The sequence below is a fragment of the Gouania willdenowi genome, chromosome 20 (assembly GCF_900634775.1).
Source record: "Gouania willdenowi chromosome 20, fGouWil2.1, whole genome shotgun sequence".
Taxonomy (NCBI): Eukaryota; Metazoa; Chordata; class Actinopteri; order Blenniiformes; family Gobiesocidae; genus Gouania; species Gouania willdenowi.
Window position 1 is genome coordinate 1,294,991 of NC_041063.1, and position 16,582 is coordinate 1,311,572.

Below are 16,582 nucleotides of genomic sequence, written 5' to 3' on the forward strand. Positions count from 1 at the left end.
TAAATAAATTTGCCTTGCCTTGCCTTGCCTTGGCTAGTACACTTTCACACAGCCATAATTTTGATTATACTAATAACTGGCATAATAATTTATTTTGCTGTTTTGGTTTTGGCCTAGAATTTTCATTTCTGTACATCCCTCGTTTGATTATTTGATTACATTCATATCCAGGTCTCCCATAGTACCGCTAGTTGTTATTAGAGTTGTGCATCAAGCACTTAATTGTGTTTACAGCAATTTTTTTTTTTTTTTTGTAAATGTTTGTTTAGGCAGGAAATGAGTAAACTACCCACATACTTACATGTTGGACAGTTGTCAGCCTAAATTAACTAATCAGATGCACACACACATTCTCCCCACAGTCAATTCAGGTACTCCAATAAGGTACTCTCTTAAAACCGTTTAGAAGACTAGAACAGAAAGAAGCCTGGTATTTAATAAGACTAGACCTTTATTAGCCCATGGGTCGACATTAAGTCAATCTTGTATTTTCAAGCCAAGCATAAAAAACATATAGAATTAAAGACAGCACTGTTTTATTTCATTATTTTCGAAATCTGCTAATACTTTCTTTCTGGCCGCCTTCTACTCTTAAACATGTTCATAAATGATTCCTTACCCCTTTAGCACCGAAAGAATATCTGTAATATTACGTGAATATCTGTAAAAGTCACGTTTTTCTATTAGCTCAGTCTGCTAGCATAGCATCTCTTCTTCACTGCAAAATATCTGCATGCCAACCGACCACTGGGTTACCAGCGCCCTCTGCTGGTTCAATGAAATATCTGACCTAAATACAGTAAAATGACTGTTTTTTTTTTTTTTTTTAAGTCCAATTGTTAAGGCACAAAATACATTTTCAGTTGCACTTTTAATAAGAAAAAGAACTATTATGCAGTTTTGTATTGTTTACTATAGAACCAGAATTTAAATAATAAGCTTCTTCTTCATTTGTATTATTACTTTATTTATTTCATTCAAGATTTATTTTTAGTTAAATTGCATTGTTTTGAATAGTTTATCAAGGGATTCTTTTGACAATGAAAAATAGTATAGTATTTTCCCAAAAAAAATAAAGGAATATTTTTCAGTCATTTATATACAGTCCCATTTTGTAAAATAAATCGTGAGAGAATCGTATCGTGAACCCAGTATCGTGAATCAAATCGTATCGGGAGTTGAGTGAACCGTTACATCCCTAACTACTACTATAATACAGAATATGCAAAGTGCTTAAGTCGAGATGTTTTTGGAGAATTTTCTACATCATAGCTGTGGATTAGTTAGTTTGGTCACTAAAAATGCCAGAAATACTGCTCATTCTGCTTTTGTTTGACAGAACACAGTCTCTCTCCATCTGTGGTGACACAAGAAGTCACTGTTAAATACTTTTGAAAACAAAGTTGGTTTCTATAATGCTTTACAAAATTAAAACATTTAGTCTGTGATAAAATGCAAATAATATCCAATTTAAGCTCCCAATTACAAGATAAAATGGCTCCAGAGTCCGATTCCTAAAAGATAATTGAACCATGTGTTTTGTGAACCATTGTTCCAGGTAAAGCTGGATAAAAATAGCTTTTTAAATCAAAATATGAATTGAAGAAAATCCGAAAATTGCCCTTTTCCTTTAACTAACATCCTCAGCTATTCTATTTCATCTTTGTTCTGCACACCTCTGACTTCATTCCCTCTTCCAGCATGTTTGCTCAGAAACGTGATGTGGGTCACCAGCAAAACAAACACATCGTTTTGAACTATAAATAAATACACAGCACTCTGAACTTTGTGTATATTATGGTGAATGCAGTCACATACTAGGTTACATGCATTCTACATGTATGTACATGTTAGACATGCACTGTTATTGGCAGCTGCACTGATGGTGACTGAGGCGGTGCAGTACAGTACCTAATGCAATGGGTTTTTTATTTCCTCATTAGCATAGCATCCATTCCCCAAGGAAGCAACACTCGTTTATTTTCATTTTGAATTAGACAGGTATTACTTGTGCTAGCGATGACAGTGTGCAGTGATACATGACTTCCTCTTTAGAATGAATGTGCGACAAGTACAGTACTACAGTGTAGCAAAAAAGTATTTAGTCAGCCACTAATTGTGCAAGTTCTCCCACTTAAAAAGATGAGAGAGGCCTGTAATTTTCATCATAGGTAAACCTCACCTATGAGAGACAAAATGAGAAAAAAATCCAGAAAATCACATTGTAGGATTTTTAATGAATTTATTTGCAAATTATGGTGGAAAATATGTACTTGGTCAAAAACAAAAGTTAATCTCAATACTTTGTAATGTACCCTTTGTTGTCAATGACAGAGGTTAAACATTTTCTTCACAAGGTTTTCACACACTGTTGCTGGTATTATGGCCCATTCCTCCATGCAGATCTTCTCGAAAGCAGTGATGTTCTAGAGGAGGACTTTCAACTCCCTCCAAAGATTTTTTATGGGGTTGAGATCTGGAGACTGGCTAGGCCACTCTAGGACCTTGAAATGCTTCTTACGAAGCCACTCCTTCATTGCCCGGGCAATGTGTTTGGGATCATTGTCGTGCTGAAAGACCCAGCCATGTTTCATCTTCAGTGCCCTTGCTGATGGAAGGAGGTTTTCACTCAAAATCTCACGATACATGGCCCCATTAATTCTTTCCTTTACACGGATCAGTCGTCCTGGTCCCTTAGCAGAGAAACAGCCCCAAAGCATAATGTTACCACCCCCATGCTTTACAGTAGGTATGGTGTTCTATCTCTTCCAAACACGACGAGTTGAGTTTTTACCAAAAAATTATTTTTTGGTTTTATCTGACCATATGACATTCACCCAATCCTCTTCTGGATCATCTAAATGCTCTCTAGTAAACTTCAGATGGGCCTGGACATGTAGTGGCTTAAGCAGGGGGACACGTCTGGTACTGCAGGATTTGAGTCCCTGGTGGCGTAGTGTGTTACTGATGGTAGCCTTTGTTACTTTGGTCCCAGCTCTCTGCAGGTCATTCACTAGGTCCCCCGTGTGGTTCTGGGATTTTTGCTCAACGTTCTTGTGATCATTTTGTCCCCAAGGGGTGAGATCTTGCGTGGAGCCCCAGATTGAGGGAGATTATCAGTGGTCTTGTATGTTTTCCATTTTCTAATAATTGCTCCCACAGTTTATTTCTTCACACCACGCTGCTTACCTATTGCAGAATCAGTCTTCCCAGCCTGGTGCAGATCTACAATTTAGTTTCTGGTGTCCTTGGACAGCTCATTGGTCTTGGCCATAGTGGAATTTGGAGTGTGACTGTTTGAGGTTGTGGACAGGTGTCTTTTAAACTGATAACCAGTTCAAACAGGTGCCATTAAAGGGGACATATCATGCTAAATCCACTTTTTTAGCCCTTAAATGCATTTTGTTGTTTATTTAGAGTGCTTAGAAGTACAGAAAAAAATCAAATTAGTCTCTTCAGGGGCTCCGTAGATATCTTTATATTCTGTTTTGCTCATATTTTTCAATCTGTTTCGATTTTTCTATTCTCTATTACGTTTTTTGAACTATTACATCACAGTATTTGCAGCGGAACTGCCAAATTAGTACATCAACTCCAGGTCCAACACTTTGAGCAATCCGCCATTTTTATTTCTCGCTTTTATTTTGTAGTCCAAGCTCAAGGATGCCGAAGTTACGAGAGGACAAGTCAAAATGTTGGGTTGTTGGATGTAGTAACCCACACGCTTCATTACACCGTCTCCCAGCATCAGAACCTTTTCGAAGTGCCTGGTTGAGTTTTATTTTTCACAGAAATGTACCCACATCTGTGGGTAAGGTCATTTTTGTGTGCGCAAAGCACTTCAAGGATGACTGCTTGGCGCCAGTATAAAGAAGGATTTGCAGAAAGACTTTGTCTGATTGAGGGTTCAATTCTTTCCATCTTTGGAGACGACAAACAGAGCACTTCGGTAAGCTGTAAATAACGCTAAAAAGTGTGATAAGACGTCCCTGTCATTGTTTTGTTAGCATTAGCAGTTGCACCGTCTTCAGACTTCATGTTAGCGCTGTGTGCTCGTTTTAGATCCTTGATGATATGGCCTACGTGATTTAAGTCTAAAGTTTTCATTAGTCATTTCATTTTGCCGTTTTTGTCTCCGAAAAGACTGTATTAAAATGCATTTTGTGACGTTAGCTTGGCGCTAGCGTTAGCTCGGTTCTTGTGTTAGCTCACTTGTTAGGGTTCTGCAGGTTCATCATCTTCATTTTCATCTCGCTCCGCCGGGTCAGACTCTGGCTGGAACATGTAAGGCTGGATGGACAAGTCTTCTGTTGTTGACATTTTGTAAATAACCTCTGAATAAAAAGTTTATGCGCCGCTACATAGCCGTATCTCTTCTATCAAACTACAAAAATGGCCGAGCAGGGTGGAGTTCAACCGAGTGTCACCTGAAGAGGGGGCGGGGTATGGAGTGTCTCATTTGCATTTAAAGAGACCGCACCAAAACGAGTTGCTCTCAGAAGCACATCAGAAAAGGGGTAGAAAAGGGGCCTGTGGAGCTATAATAATGAGGAATTCATACCCAAGCATTGCAGTTCCGCTTTATATAGACCACAGCTGTATGATATATATGTAAAAAGGAAGGATTTAAAACCATGATATGTCCCCTTTAACACAGGTGAGGAGTGGAGGACAGAGGAGCCTCTTAAAGAAGAAATTACAGGTCTGTGAGAGACAGAAATCTTGCTTGTTTGTAGATGACCAAATACTTATTTTACTGAGGGATTTATCAATTAATTCATTAAAAATCCGACAATGTCATTTTCTGGATTTTTTTTCTTCTCATTTTGTCTTTCATAGTTGAGGTTTACCTGTGATGATTAGGAAAAATAAAGGCAACTTACACTTGAACGGGTTTTGGTTAGCAGTGGATTTAGCAGTAAGAGTGTTGGAGGAAATGATGGTGATCATGGTGGAGTAGGAGTATCAAGGAAGCAGACAGGTGTTCCACCTAAATAAGCTGGAAGCTTTGGAAGCTGTTGACAAAGTTTCAGGTCGAACAGATACTGCGTCGTAATGACATTATCTCCACAAACACACACATCAAGGAAAGGCGATTTGGCACGCTCTGGGGTGATCGGTCGGTGCGCCTGGGGCGACTTGCAGCGTCCCCTTGGTACCCTAGGCGGCTATGGGCGTGGTCGTCGTCCCTGGGGGGCGCTGCTCTTGGTGCTGCTTCCGTTCCGGGTCCTTCTGGCCTGGGGTCCGGTCCATGCTTGCCCTGGGCCCGCCGGAGGGCGCCCACTGGCTGCCCATTCGGCGTGGCTCTGGCCGTCTGCTGGGCGTGGGCCTTGGCTCTCCTGCTGGGGTCCCGGACGGGGGGCTCTCTGGGCCCTCCCTTCGGGGGGTTGGGTGCTTGAGTGTGGGTGGGTAGGGGTGGGGCGGGATGCTGGCGGGGGGCCTTGGGGTTGGGAGTTTGGTGCTCGGCTGCTTGGAGCTTCCTCGGATGTGTGCGTGGGGGGCAGTGGCTGCTTCTCGGCCTGGGATCTTGGGGGCGTCTGGGGGGCTGCTCCGCCGTGGGGGGGTGGCCTGGGGCTCCTTGGCCCCCACTCTTTCTGCTGTCCTGGCTGCATCTGCGGGCCCGGAGCAGTTCCTGGGTTTGCGGTAGCGGTTTTTGCACATTTACTAGTATACGATGCAATGGCACGCCTTGGGATGTGGGATAGAACTCATACTGGGCTTAACTTTAGACAGGTTCATCCCAAATACCTGCTTTAGGTACTACCACTCACTCATTCCCCCTGTCCACAGCCACCAACTTTATAGCTAAGTTTCACACTTGTCACCATACTGGGTAGATTACACAACATAATAAGCACAATATGTTCTACAACTTCACATCTCACTCTCACTGTAAAATAATCTATTCTTCCCCACCCTTTCTATTTCCTACCTTGAGTCTCTCCTTCTTGCTCCCTTTCCCCTCCCCCTTCACCTAGGTGTAACACTGCTCTCCCTTTTTATATCCTCCCTATAATAAAAGGTTTCTTACCCTTCCTTAAGGAGGGCTGGTGATGGTCACAATTGCGCAATAAAATAAATAATTTTTTGTTAATTCCAATAACTAAACATGCATTGCTGTCTCATATTGATTGCACTTCTTGTAGTGTCGACTTTTGACAGCATGTGCAGACAAGTAGAAAAAAAAAAGATCCCTTTAACATACATTTGGAATGGATACAAAAATATATGATTAATATCACATGATTAATTAAGAGGAAATATTTTAATCGATTGGCAGCCCTAATAAATACGCATTTTCATGTTTAAAAAAACTGTTGATAGTTTTCTGTATTTGTATGAAAACATCATTTTTATATAGACACGGATGGTAGCAGACTTCTCTAATCTGATTGTTTTTTTGGCTTTGTTTAAATGGACTCAAACATTGGTGGATGTGGACAAAGGTTTTCCCTTTAAAAATACATTACATTGCACATAGTGAAACAAGACAGTGGAGGAGCAGAAGGATCCAGATTTTATTAGACCTCATGATGTGTAACAAAGAACTAGTGATCTACATTTTTGTTTTAACAATCACGATCATTAGAAAACGTTCAGTTTCAGGGGCTTTATTGACGTCTATCAGAAAGATTGTTACATAGCTGCATAGATTTGTCATTTCTACATGTTACATTATTCTGCAATAACCTTAATACTAGTTATTTTTAAAGTAACATTTTCAAAATTGGTGCTAAGTTTTAGAATAAACACAAAGAAAAATAATCCATTGCTTCTGATTAAACTACGTCGCATTACATGCTCTTATGGACTCAAACTAATGCTAAAGAAGGGGGAAAAGAATAGAAATACTACTCCAACATCATATTCAGAGACACTTCGTCTTGCTTTAATGAGTGTCAGGGAATTGCCCTCTTTGTCTTCATCAGAGCAGGCAGAAGGCGGACGTAACGACATGTATTTCTCCAGAGACATCAGCGTGGGGAGAGGATGCTCTAGCAGGTAATTTGTGGACTGTAGATGCAGCTGCCCCCGACGAGACCATCAAAGCAAATGAGACGGCAGAATGAGGGTGTCACAGGCAATTGAGTTTTCATTAACACCCAGCAACAAGTTGATTTGTTTGGAAAATGAAAACTGTTCCATCTTAAACAACCTTCTGTTCCTTTGAGGACTAACAGAGTTTCAGAGTAAAAGAAATGTAGATGAATCCTATTTATGAAGCTGAAAATAGCATCAGCCGACACGATTCAGCCTCTCAAACAGTCATTGTAGGACTGGGTATCGCCAGGTACTTCGCAATATGATATATTTTGATTTATTTTTGCCCGCGATAATGATATTTTCCCGATACAGCGATATTACGACAGTCGATACATCGATATACTGCACTGAATCAATTTCACGTGAATAGCCAAGTAAAAACAGTGGCTCTTCTTAACACACACTGACCATAACTAGTCACATGTCCTTGTGTTACATTTAAGTCTTTAAGGGAAGGTTGATACTAAATAATGCTTCACTAAAATATTGTTAATAACGTTTGTGCAAATTAAATTTAAATCAATAAAAACTAAATGAATGTGGAGTATTATCAACTTCTCCATAAACATAGACACATATCAGTGCTGCTTAACAAGCAGAATTAACTGCATATGAAAAATAAACATTTCAGTCAGTGCATTACCCTGGCATCGATGGTCTCGTCCACAGCAACACGCGACTTTTCCCACAGATCTTCTGTAGCTCTGATTAGATGATGTTCAAACACTCTGAGCAAGTGAAACTGATTAAAGTTGATGATTTCCGTAGATTTTAAGTTTAGACACCATTTCGGGTGTTTTAAGCGATGTTTAATGCAGCCAAGACGGGAGGAGCGCTCCCCGAAAACATTTCCCTATATTAAAACATTCCTTGCCTCACGGTGACGCATTTCATGCCGATTCTGTCCATTTGATTCAGTTGTTGCGGATTTTATATATGTTTTAGAGGGCCCTATACTTAACTTGTGTAATAAGGGAAAAATATAGATATTTGGTGCCAGTGAATCGATAACGTACTGTTAGAAGAACCCTTGCGATATATTGTCAAATCGATATTTTGGCACACCCTTACCCGGGGTTTCCACTGGATACGTCTCCGCTGCGCCACGGCACCAATCTGGTTTTTCACCGCTGTCCGCCGTCCGGTAATTCACACCGGTTGCGTTTTGAGTGCGTCACGGTGCGCTCTGGTTGAACAACTGTGACGTCACGAGACAGAGCAGTTCTCATAATATTCATATAATCGCGCGAGAACGCAGTTAAATGTATGTGTTATAAACGCAACAATAAACAGATAAACAGGTCAGTGTTCCTAACGAAGGAGAACAAGAAGGTTGGACTCTGGATTTGTCACAGCCACATTTTTTAGCATTTTAAACTACCTCACTCCTCAATGCTTTTTAGCTTGAAGTTGATTGCAGTTTATAAACATACTGGACACTTTGATAGATGTAAAAATAAAAAATAAATAAAAATAGAATCTGAATCTGTTGTAGAAGCTACAGTTGAACTTTTTTGAAAAATTTAATTTGACAATTTGATAAACATACCACTTTGTTTTTGATATTAGTACATGAATTACGTTAAGTTTACTTGTTCTTGCAAGTTTTTAAAAAATTGAATGAATTGTACTTCATACATATCTCCATGTATATCATATTGTGACATGCAAATTGAGAATTCAATGCAACACCGACTTTAACCTCAAACGGACTATTTGTCTCGCGCAAAATATGATTTACTTCGACTTCACCATCTTCAATAGAACTAAATCCAGGTTTTGAGACAATATCACACATTTACAACAATATGTTTTGGCTTTGTCAAGTGTAGAAAACGGCTGGACATCAAATCTTGTGTAATCTTGTGCTTGTTTTGTAAAGATATTAAATTAATGACAATAGTAACTCCTTTAATCGTATTAAGTAACTGATTAAGTGTTTGCCATGATTGCCAAACACTTGATTGACGAAAGACAAGAAAACAGAAACGAAAATGTTTTTACTGATACGTAGATGCTATAGAAATGTGTAAAACTGATGCAAAATTGGGTACATTTTTAAAGGGAAAATCAGAGCCTCTACAATAGTTATTTGACTACTACAAACTCTTATCTTTATGTACCATTAAATACTTAATTTAGTTTGAAAAAAAAATAGTTTTTTTAATTTAATTTTGATTCAAATACTTATTTGGAATTCCCCATAGAAGGACATTTCAAATGAAGGCAGTAAATTCAACTTTACATAGGTCATTAACAATCCAAACATAATTAAGAGCCGTGCATAAAATAAAGAGAAAAAAAACTACGGTACTATAATGAACAGTAAATGTAGGTCAACATGTCTGGAATTTATAGTAAAGAGACACCTCAGGCTCATCAAGCAGCCATGAATAATCCATGGCTTGATTTCAATTAGCCTGCGAGCAACACTCACCCATGTGTGTTAGAAAATAACTAAGTTTACCATAGATGAGACAAACTCGTCACTCATTGACAGAAGTCTATGTGTAAATAAAACCCAAACAGAGGTCTGGTTCCTCCTCAGAGGAACATATTACATTACATGTAATCTCGCTTCACTTTTACTTTCAGCAACTGGAATACATTGTTTTGTAATTAAAGTGGAGTGAAAATAGCACCTCTTGGTTTAAAGTGTCTACAGAGATGTAGACTTTGTGTTTCTCTCCAGGACAAAACTTGAATTTGTAGCTTGGACAATATCGACGATGAAAAGGCATATTTAATATTTAATGTAATGGTAATTTACACACTTCAGAAAACAGAAGCTCAGGCTGTGTGAACTTGAAGTCATGCTGATGGAACCTTAAGCTGCTCCAGCAGACAAGATCAAGTTAAAGTTTAAACAGATTTTAACCGAGTCCATGAACTGCCCATGCAACTGCTCAGAATAAATGTTAATGCATTTTACAAAGCATTTATTCATTCTGTGCCTCATGTTTTATGACAATAAATATAACCTGGATTTATTTTTTAGTTGTAACCTGCTCCCAAAGTTACTTGTTAATTTGTATATTTTTCTGTATTTTTGTGGTCGGTGTTTTGTCTATCATTGTTCTTCTTTTGTGTGATTTTAATATATTGTAATGTATGTTTTGGAATTGTATGTTTTCAGTATTTTTTGTTGATCTTTTGAAGTTTTATTGTCCTTTTACATATTTTTTGTAATTTTTAAAATTTCAAATTAATTTCCTTCATTTTTGTTATTGTCTTTTTGTATATTTTTCTGTAATTTTGTATGTTTTTTGTGTTTTTGTAGTTTTAATTCTCCGTTTACGTATTTTTTGTAATTTAATTTGCATTTTTTTTTTTAAGTAATTTTGTTTATTTTTGTTGTTCTTTGAGTAAATTTTACTTTTATTTTTTGTATCGTGTCATTTTGTGTATATCTGTTATTTGGGTGTAATTTCAGCATCTTTTTGTGTAATCTTGTATTTGTGTATTTTTTGGAGTCAATGTTTTTATAATTTTGTTGTTATTTTAAGAAATATTATTGCCTTTTTGTGTATTTTTGCATTCTTGTGCTTTTTGTTTTGTGTAATTTCCTTCCTTCATTTCATTTTGTATATTTATTAATAATTTTGTTCATTTTGTATGCAACTGTATTGTCCGTTTGTGACCTGCTTCCTGATTGTTTTTCACAATCAAACCAATCTGTTTATGCTGCTGTAGCTCAAATAGGAAAATGTAGTTTGATATGAATGAACTATTTACAATTATAAAGGGTAAAAAACAGAAATGCATTTATGAATGCTGCATTATTTTTTTATAGCTACAAAGCACTCCAACCAAACAAGCCACCAGTAGCTGCAGTATTTCACCAATAATTCTGCCTCATCAGCAATCAATTACTTAACATCTTTATTGAAGCCATAAAATAAACAACTCCTGCAGGCGTGAGTTAAGATAAATCAGCTGTCAGGGGAAACATGGCCTTCATGCATCTTTTTCTCAGGTTAGTGTATGTTACCTTCAAACAAACTGGGAATTAAACCACTGCAGGTGGAAGAAATGGACCGTCTACAAGGCCCTTCATGGAGGCACTACAGAACTCCAACTTTAAAACTAGCATGCATCTAATTGTATTGTTAGATTGTTCCTCTGTACCCCAGACATGAACTGTTCATTTGATTGTGTGTATATGTCTGTTTATAGATGATTAACAATAAAAAAAAAAGCAAGTTTAAACTGATGGGTTTTCAATGACTCGCTCTACTCATAAGCAGGCACTTAAAAGACCAGGGTGTTCACTTTGGGTCCCAAAAATAGACAAGAATGTGTCTATTTGTATGGTTGCCGTATGGACAATCAACGGTGCTATTGGTACGTTTACCAAAGTACAGATACGTAGCATCTTAGGATTATGTTTATGGTGAGGTTTAGTCTTAGTCACCATAGGCGGAGTTTGAGATTCTTGCCAGGGGGGGAGCAAAAAAATAAATATATATATATATATATATATATATATATATATGTGTGTGTGTGTGTGTGTGTGTGTGTACGTTTCTAAAGCTGTATTATGGACCTGCCAAAATACAGTAAATCCAAAATGCAGCTTGAAATGCTCAGCCTCCACTGTAACATAAAGAGAGTAAAGTTGCTCAAATTAAGCAGTGTTATTTATTATGTTCTACATGATCTATCATAAAACACTGGATACATGTGCTTTAATTTAACTGTGGCCACACCAGCCTGTCATTGCCCGTTCCCGTTAGATCTTGGAAGCTAAGCAGGTCTGGGCCTGGTTAGTAGTTGGATGGGAGACCACTGAGAATTCCAGGTGCCACAGTGGGGTGGCAGTCGCTGCAGTGGTATCTGTCATTGTGTCCTTGGGCAAGGCACTTCACCTACATTGCCTAGTATGAACGTAGTGTATGAGTGAGTGTTGGTGGTGGTCGGAGGGGCCGATGGCGCACTATGGCAGCCTCGCTTCCGTCAGTCTGCACCAGGGCAGCTGTGGCTACAACAGTAGTTTGCCACCACTAAGTGTGGAGTGAAAGAATAATGCCTAAATTCTGTAAAGCGTCTATGATAAAGTGCTATATAAAATTGATGCATTATTATTATTATTACTGTCAGTTGTAAAACACTAAGTTAAACAATAGGTAGGAGAGAATAAAATCATCCATATGGATTAAAAGCATTTAAAAGTCCAACAACGTAGATTATTGCATTTAAAGTCTCTAACAACGTAACTCCACAGTCCGCATTTGAAAATTTATGGTAGCAAAATATTGTAGTTATACATGTAAATATTTACTACGCTATTAGTGCGAATGTGCCTGTAGGAGGCTTTCACGCGTAGGATTATTTTCCACTACACCAGCTTGTTTTTTCAGTGTCTATGGATCACCCGCGGTGTCCTCCATGTTGTAAACAAAGCACTCAGCTGCTACGGGAAGCAGGAGGGTCAAATGTCATCGGCTGCTTGTCCTTTAAAACTTTTTTACTTGGTTTTATTTTGTAAACCTCTGAATTTTATATCGCTGTTTTTATTCTTTCCTAGTCACTGTGTTTTTTGGCACTTAAAATATTTGTATATTGTGTAAGTTAGAAACATTTTGACCACTACGGGGGGCAATGCCCCACCTGCCCCCGCAAACTCCATGGAAAATAATACCAAATACTTACACTGTTGCTTAGATCCAAAACAAAAAAGCTAAGATTTTACAAACACTTTTCAGTAATTTGGTGAACATCTTGTTTATTTTTTTTTTTTTTTATCAATTCGTAAATCTCTAAAATGTGTATTTTCCTATGTTTAATTTTTCTAGGACAGCCTTGAAGTAAAAGCAAAATAATCCAGTTTGCCTAACTTTAAAAAGTCAGTTCTTAACTACATCATACTAAATGAAATTAAATAAAATGTATGTGTATATATTTAGAAATTGATTTGGATGAATTCATGCATTCAAACTTTTTGATTTTAAATAAAAATGTGTTGTGAAAGTCTAAATTACTTAACAAAATTAATAAGAAATACCTGAAATATGTTAAATTTACAAAAGAGAGGTATTTGTGTCCAACAAAAGCATATTTTGCTGTTTAGATACAATAAAACTAAAATAGATCGAAGTCATCTATGACCTGGAGTGTCTTTAGCAAACGTAAACAAAGTGCGTAAGAAAAAAAAAGTTTTAGATTTAAGGATGCATATAAGAACGTTTGTGCTCATTTTGATTATTTAAATCTGTGATTTATTCTGTTATTTAAAGTGTCAATATGTCATGCGGTGCGACTGTGCAGCCATGGTTGTTGTTTTGAAAAAATCTTTAATATTACTCTAAATCTATTCAAATTTTTTTTGTGCCCTATTTTAGTTCTACTATAGTCCTGTATAACATTTCAAAGTATTTCTATTTTTATTTACAACACAATTTTCATGCAAACCTTGCCTAATAATGCCCATTTTAGTAAATATCATGCGGTGGAATTCCTTATTCGTCAATGACCCTAATATTTTTGTAATAAAAATTACGGTCCTGAGGTTCTCATGGAAAAGTAGTGGAAATATTGTGCCCCTTTGGAACCCAGTGGCAGGTTGGGACCGAACATCAGTATCAGGAATGTGCGATATTTTATAGTTTATGATTTATTGTCAAAAATATTCTCACCGGTAAGAATTTGTCATCCCACGATATAAACGATAAATTCCCATGTCGGAAATTAGCGAGGCTCAATTGGCTCAATTTAGCCAAGAATGCCCCAAAAAAAACCTTGTTCCACAGGACAAAACTGTCCCTGTTTGATGTCAACTTATTATTCTCTGTAGCGAAACGTTGTTCATGGGAGCTCAGCAGCGAAGCCTCCACGGCGTGCACCACGCCTCCCGCCCCCAGCTCTCACACTCACAGACGGCGGTGCTCGTCACAACTACCTGAAGCTGCCAAGATGCGATACATCATGAACCACTACTTGGTTAAAACCAAACAACCATCCAACAAAGTGAACCAATCCAAGTTCCTCCATCAGATCCACCCTAAGTTCCACAAACACGGGTACAGAGATGAACCTGGAGCAACGATTATGAACTGGAAACTCAACTAAAGCTAACTATGCTAAGCTAACCCACTGACACACAGACTGAGCTAAGAGCTAATGCTAACCACTCAATATAAGGAATAATAGACCAAGTAAAAGAACTCGTCTTACTGTCATAAACCACAGAGAGCCATAGATTTGTTTATGGTCAGATTTAATACTTGTATGGAACAATAAAAACTAAACATGTCACACAATGTGTGAAATAAATATTAGCATAAATAATAATTATTCATTTGTCCAAACTTGTGAAACGCAATATTTTTAATTATATTTTACGTGTTCACAGACAAAGCTGGTCCCATTAGACTAATGTAACTATTGAGATTATTACACATAAATATACTGAATGATTAAATCATCAGCTTGATCTGGTTTAATTATAGGAAATCAGAGAGCTATTTTTTAACCATAACTTTATGTAACTCATAAGATAAATGAAACAAGATTCAACAGCAGTAAAAACACTGATGGAGTTATTTGTGCTTTTCTTGTGCTTTTTTTTTTTAGAAAATAATTTCATAATTTCATTTTTTCATAAGGAGCTTCAACTCCCACCTCCGGGAAAACTTCAACCATGTCTCGGAGGAGGCGGGGGACATTGAGTCCGAGTGGGCCATGTTCCATGCCTCTGTTGCTGAGGCGGCTGATCGGTGCTGTGGCCGCAAGGTAGTCGGTGCCTGTTGTGGCGGCAATACCCGGACCCGTTGGTGGACACCGGGGGTGAGGGATGCCGTCAAGCTGAAGAAGGAGTCCTACCGGGCCTTTTGAAGACCTCCTCAATCCCACCAACACGCCTTCCAATCAGGAAGCAGGGGCCGGGGAACAGAGAGTGGTCTCTCCTATCTCTGGGGCTGAGGTTGCCGAGGTGGTTAAAAAGCTCCTCGGTGGCAGGGCCCCGGGTGTGGATGAGATCCACCCGGAGTTCCTCAAGGCCCTGGATGTTGTGGAGCTGTCATGGCTGACACGACTCTGCAACATCGCGTGGACATCAGGGGCAGTGCCTCTGGATTGGCAGACCGGGGTAGTGGTCCCCCTTTTTAAGAAGGGGGACCGGAGGGTGTGTTCCAATTATAGAGTGATCACACTCCTCAGCCTCCCCGGTAAGGTCTATTCAGGGGTACTGGAGAGGAGGGTCTGCCGGATAGTTGAACCTCGGATTCAGGAGGAGCAATGTGGTTTTCGTCCTGGCCGTGGAACTGTGGACCAGCTCTACACCCTCAGCAGGGTCCTTGAGGGGTCATGGGAATTTTCCCAACCAGTCCACATGTGTTTTGTGGACCTGGAAAAGGCATTTGACCGTGTCCCTCGGGGATTCCTGTGGGGGGTCCTCCGGGAGTATGGGGTATTGAACCTCCTGATAGGAGCTGTTCGTTCCCTGTATGACCGGATTCAGGGTCTGGTCCGCATTGCCGGCAGTAAGTCGAAATCATTTCCGGTGAGGGTTGGACTCCGCCAGGGCTGCCCTTTGTCACCGATTCTGTTCATAACTTAGGGCGTTGAGGGGGTCCGGTTCGGGGGCCTCAGTATTGCATCACTGCTTTTTGCAGATGATGTGGTCCTGTTGGCTCCAACATACCGTGACCTTCAACTCTCACTGAATCGGTTCGCAGCAGAGTGTGAAGTGGCCGGAATGAGAATCAGCACCTCCAAATCCGAGTCCATGGTTCTCGACCTGAAAAAGGTGGAGTGCCTTCTCCGGGTTGGAGATGAGGTTCTGCCCCAGGTGATGCCCCCTGGACGCCTCCCTAGTGAGGCGTTCAGGGCAAGTCCCTCCGGAAGGAGGCCCCGGGGAAGACCCAGCACACGCTGGAGAGACTATGTCTCTCGGCTGGCCTGGGAAGGTCTCGGGGTTCCCCGGAAGAGCTGGAGGAAGTGGCCGGGGAGAGGGAAGTCTGGGCCTCCCTACTGAGGATGCTGCCCCCGTGACCCGGAAACGGCTAAGCGGAAGAAGATAGATAGATGGATGGATGGATGGATGGAATTTCATTTTAGGTCAGGAAATAAATTAATTTAGTACAACAACACTAATAGAGTGACCCACATGCACTGATTTTTATTGTGTTGATGGATTCAAATATATTTGTGTTTGTTTAATGAACCTGTTTACACTTTAAGTTGGGAATTGTTTTATTTATTTATAGTTTTTTTTTTTTTTTTTCGTGATGTTTATCGTTATCATGATAAATACCAGAAATTATCTGGACAATTTTTTTAGTCCATATCGCCCATCCCTAATCAGCATCCACTAATGACAGTTAGCCTCCAAACACAAGATTTTTAATGCAGTGTTATAGGGATGTAACGATTCACTCAACTCCCGATGCGATTCGATTCACGATACTGGGTTCACGATACGATTTTCTCACGATTTATTTTACAAAATGGGAATGTTGACATTCCCATATTTTTTGGGGGAAAATACTGTACTATTTTCCTTTTATTTTTCATTGTCAAAAGAATCCCTTGATAAACT

At 39.2% G+C, this 16,582-nt stretch overlaps 1 protein-coding gene and 1 pseudogene across 7 annotated transcripts in view; one reads left to right on the plus strand and one right to left on the minus strand.

Moving 5' to 3' along the window:
- The window catches only part of LOC114454183 (cyclin-Y), an 83,368-nt gene that overhangs the window by 52,946 nt on the left and 13,840 nt on the right, over positions 1 to 16,582 (minus strand). The window lies entirely within an intron of this gene.
- On the plus strand, positions 11,740 to 11,857 carry LOC114454607 (uncharacterized; annotated as a pseudogene).